The 5332-nt window shown below is 44.4% G+C and overlaps 1 pseudogene across 1 annotated transcript; it reads right to left on the bottom strand.

The window, feature by feature from the left end:
* Positions 1-318: 318 nt before the first annotated feature.
* LOC308171155 (non-structural maintenance of chromosomes element 1 homolog) lies at positions 319-4124 on the bottom strand (annotated as a pseudogene). Its single transcript has 5 exons — positions 4113-4124; positions 2713-2790; positions 2457-2603; positions 2228-2344; positions 319-462 (listed from the first exon to the last, which is right to left on the bottom strand). The product of its transcript is annotated as a non-structural maintenance of chromosomes element 1 homolog (transcript).
* Positions 4125-5332: the final 1208 nt, after the last annotated feature.

Consider the following 5332-nt stretch of genomic DNA (forward strand, 5'->3'; position numbering starts at 1 on the left):
CCCCCTTAATTCATCAACTTTAATACAAATCATTATAAAATATATTGGAATGAGTGGGGGAAAGAAAACTAGAGGACAAAAGATGATATGATTCAAAATTCAAACCAGGGATATATCAGTATTGAAATAATTTACTATTTATGTTCTCCTTGATCTACGGGGATGGGTTGATGTTGATGATGATGTTGACTGGCTCTGAGGGGCCAGTGATTGAGGCCGATTCACTTCTGAAATGAAGAGAAGCACATTTTTACTTAATAACGTTTAGTGATACCACGTGGCATAAGTAATTCAACTAACAGGGAGACATGATAGAGATTATAGAACGGTTTTACCTGGAATCTCATGTGGCCAAAAGTCCTCACAAGCAGGGCATCGTGGATCAGTCCTTCCTTTGAAATATCTGGCAACACAATGGGTGTGCATTTTGATGCCACATGTAGGGCTCTCACACATTTGGCACTGAGGGGAAAAAGACCAAATCATCACAATGAAGAACGGAGCCAAATTATTTGCCAATCAAGTTAATTCCATTGAACATTATTAAGTTTCACATTTGTATTTGGCTTTGGGGAATTGATGAAGATACATTCTAAAGTGAAAACATGTTGTCAATTAAATACCTGACCTGACCCCTATCTATCTACCCTCCCTCCACCCCCACCCAGAGAGCTTTGGACTGTCTGGATATGAACACTTGAACACTTGATCTCTGCACTTTATATTTATACTAATTATGACTCTTGCACTATGATGTTGGTTTGCACTGTCTTGTCCTGTCTTGCACCTGTCCTGCTGTAAACCGTGCTCCACTGTCCCAAACCAAATTCCTAACATGTTTACATGTCATGGCAATAAAGTCAAAAAATAATAAAAAATACCAATATTGTGCTCAATTACCAAACACACACACATAGGCCTATATATGCAGGGGTGCACATAACTTTTTGGGGCCAGTGCTCAGAGGAGCACCTAGGGATGCTGCTTGGTGCTCCCCGAGCTCGCGAGTCACGACCCGTCCCACAGGATGGATGAAAAAGGGATACATGGATAACTTATATTAGCAAAACGACATTTGTTCATAAATAAAGATGAACGAACAAATTATTGTGTGCAAAACAAAAGAAACAAATGCAAAATCAAATGACTGCTCTTTAAGCATGAAAGTCTGTCAGACTCCTTTAAACACAATGAAATCTACTGACATCTCTTTAAGCACTAACTGAATGTCTGTTCTTTAAACACAATGAAATCAACTGACATCTCTTTAACACTGCTCTGTTCTGTAAACACTGAAATCAACTTTTCAACAAAAAGTTACAGCCTAAGCATTTATTTATGCTACAAGCTTAATCATCATCATCACTGCTCTCTTGACTGCTGTTAATACTGTCCTCAATTTCAACCATGGTAGAGGATGTTGTAGGCTATCACTTTTAAATAGCTCATTATTTTGATTGTGCAACAAAGTTTTTTTTTTTTTTCTAATAGAATTCCCAACCATATTCCCTGGGTCAGGGGTCGAGGTGCGATAATGAAGCTGTAAAACAAACGTCTGAACGTTTGAAAGCTTCAGAGAAAAGAAACGTGAAGTCCCTTGGTGTTGTTTTTCCTTTTAGCGACGAGTCGTTCGGGACTGAATTTTCACGTGCGGCGTGATAACCGTGCGATACGCGATACACGGAATGAAAGTACGAGTTACGATACTTTCCTAATGTTTTCGTGAGGGGAGTCGCCGTGGTCGTCGTCGGTCGACTGTTGTGATGGATTGCTGAGGGGACGGCAAATAGTTACTTAGTGGGGCTTGCAGTGAGGCAGCAGTCAGCAGTCAGCAGTTGGATTTTGAGGAAGTAAATTCCTCTCCCAGCGCTTCCAGCTTTTGGTGCGCAAGAGCGCGTTCATGCCGCTGATCTGCCGCGCAGCATGCATTTTGGCGACGCATGCGCACTGGCGCACCAGTTATGTGCACCCCTGTATATATGCCTGTATATCCTCTTTAAAGAGTATCTGGCAGACCTTGGAGATTACAACATACAAATAATAAATGTTATATTTATATATACAGCACTTTACTAGAGAAAACAAAACACACATCATTAGAAGATGGAGGAACAAAGGAACTGGAAGAAAAACATACAGTATGGAGAGCAGAGTGTTAAGTGTGGATAGTAGACATGGTAATTAGCAATGAATCATTGCAATGACACCTTTTTACTTGTGACTTTACCTGCAAGGCAATAGTGTGACAAATATGTCAGACCTTGACCTGGTCCTGGTACATCGATCGAATGTATGGCTCCATCTCCATTACACAGCGAGTGGAGAGGGAGTATTCCCCATGTTTCTGAAGAAAATATAATAGATTTAATAACGAGTCCTACGTAACACAAGAACTCCTCTGAGGACTTCCAGAGTTAAGGGAAAAAATGTGCAGTAGATACATTTTCAGACAGTACCTCATTTAGCCATTTATCCTGAACAAGCCTGTTCAATACATGTTCCGTTTCCTTTTTCTTTAGTTTCCTTGTCACAATGCTGTCAGCACAATTCAGAATTTCTGTGGACGAGGCGGTTCCATTATCGGACTCGACAATCATGTCCATCTGAAAACATAGTACTACGACATTAAGTATTATTAATTGTAAAGTATTGTCAATGAGGTCCATATGTCATTGAGCAAATATTGGTAGCTATGAATAGATATCCACTAACTGTTTTCCTGAATAATTCCAACTCATTGTCTGCATAATCTGATGACATTCTTGTCACATCAGTCTCAGCCATGTTCACCTAGACAGGAGAAGATAATATTATACGTAAGGTTGATGATTCCATGAACTAATGACAATATCAAGACTACTGATCCATGTATAAATCACCAGTTTTTATACTGTCAAATGTTATTGCATCAACCCTCAGTATGGCCTGGGAGAGAGGGAGAGGCCCCAGAGCTCTGTCCGCGGTCGCTCTCACAGCATCCAGTACTGCAGCCTGCACGAGGAGGCCTCCAAGGTAATGCATGGATGCTGGTTCAGGACCCCAGTTTAGAGGTGTGCGTGTGCGTGTGCGTGTGCGTGTGTGTGTGTGTGTGTTAGGGCTGGGACGACGCTACGTCGACGTAATCGACTACGTCAATACGTCGACTTGCGTAATGTGCGTCGTGGCGGGGGCGCTGTTTCGCAAATAAGTTAGCTTTCGTTTTTGCTAGCGAAATAGCTGATAGTATGTTGACTGCTCAAGGAGAATACATATTTGAAAGTACAGAATGCCTGAGAGCCTTATATTGCATTATATTACGTTATATTTTGAATGGTCATCTGGTGCCTGAATATTGTGTTTTCCTTTACATAAATAATGACAATTCCACCATAAATTGATGCAGAAAGGGCACAAATTGGTGCATATCAATTCACCAGAATGCAAGAAATTAAGTGTTTGATGTTTAAGGACCCCCAGACAGCCCTGCTTCATGGGTCCCCCCCGATGTCAAACACCACTGGTACCACCTCCGCCTCATTTTGAGCCAGGAAAAACCCTGATGGCCATGTTGGCATTCAAGTTGGCTAAACATAGCAGTGCAGTGTTTCCTCCAGGAATTTTTACATTAGTGGCGGAGAGCCCTCGATTTTTTTCGCGTGCACGCGCATGAAACGCACATGCGTGCTCAAAACAACGACCTAATTTGGCTCCGTCTCAAACACAACAGGAAAAGTATGTCCAACTTGGCGAAAGTTTCCGAGTATTTCCAACTTGCGCGAGTTCTTCAACTTGCGACAGTTTTTCAGCAGGGATGGTTGAGTCTGCACGGTTCTCATGCCGGTTCACATTTAGACCAATCAGGAGTAGCCCTTGTGTCACGTCGTCAACTGAATGTTTAATGTCATTAATCTGATTTTGGATCAGCGGTTAGAGAGAGATGGGCGTGGATTTAGGTGCACTTTTAGTCAACATCCATTATAGCGCTGATCTAGGATCAGATATATTTTAATCAGCTAAAATGTTCAGAGGTGTATTTTTTTTTATTTTTTTTTTTAAGTGGACTGAATCAATTAGTGGCGGAGGAAATTCATTCGTGCCGGCCCGCCACCAATAAATGCATATAGAGGAAACACTGGTATTGGCATCTGTGATATCTACTCCGCTAGGTGTAATTCGGAAATCTGTTCATTGTTATTACACATTTATTATATTCAACAATGCAAGACAGATGGGTAAATGTAACTTAATAGAGGAATTGAAGGGGATTGTTGTTATCCCAACATGATAATCAGTTGACAGCCCATACCATTGTCTTCCGACGGGTTCTTCAACAGACAGTTGGGAAGCCAGAGAGATCTTGGTTGCGCTGACATGAGACAATTGTGTCCATTCGGTACTCTAAGTGACCTCTCTCATATAAGCCGGAGTGTGTTATGTTCACTCTGCATACACGTTAAATTCCACAACACTCTGGTCTCAGACAGGGTATGTCTGAGTTCAACAGCTTATCCTGTAAGTAGGGCTGGGACGATGCGTCGACGTCCACTACCCCCCACTACCTCTCTCTCTCTTGCTCTCTCTCGCTCTTTCTTTCTGTCTCTCTCGCGCTCTCTTTCTCTCGTCTGTTCGTCTGTCTCTCTCTGTCCATCTGTCTCTCTGTTTGTCTGCCTCTCTGTCTGTCTTTCTCTCTCGCTCCTTCTCACTCTATCTGTGCATGTCTATGTTGTTCTTAGGTCGTTCGTCTGTTTCTCAGGGGGGTAGTTGCCAGAAAGACTTGTGTGTGTGTCCGCAGTACAACGTCCCCCTGCCCGGTCACCGCCACGATGACTCAGCAGACACTAAACCTTGTCCCTTCTTCTTCTCTCCTCTCCCCTTCCCCTTCCCCCCCCCCACCACCGCCTCTCTCCCAGGTGTGCACCCTGACGAAAGAGGACAACCGCAAGGTGGGGGAGATCCCAGAGGACGAGCAGCTCCATGTGCTGCCCCTCTACAAGGTGTCGCTCACCGACGAGCACGGCAGCGAGGAGGGCCAGCGGCAGAAGATGAAGTCCGACACCATCCAGGTGCTGGACAACTTCCGCCGCGCCGTCCGCAAGCTCCCCGAGCTGGCCAAGTCCTGCCGACAGCGCCGCCTGGAGGCCAAGAAGGCCACCTCGGAGAAGAAGAAAGGCAAGCAGCAGGAGAAGGCGGCCGCGTCGGGAGAGACGCCGGAGAAGACCGCGGTCGTCAAAACGGAGGTCCGGCACGCTGGCTCCCCTCACCCCCAGCAAGGCAATAAAAGCAGCAGCAGCAGTGGAACACTTACCCCGGTCCAAACACCCCTATGGCCTCTCCCACCCCCTCCCCATCACCC

This window comes from Nansenia antarctica, assembly GCF_963989245.1.
Source record: "Nansenia antarctica genome assembly, chromosome: 15".
NCBI classification, from domain to species: domain Eukaryota; kingdom Metazoa; phylum Chordata; class Actinopteri; order Argentiniformes; family Microstomatidae; genus Nansenia; species Nansenia antarctica.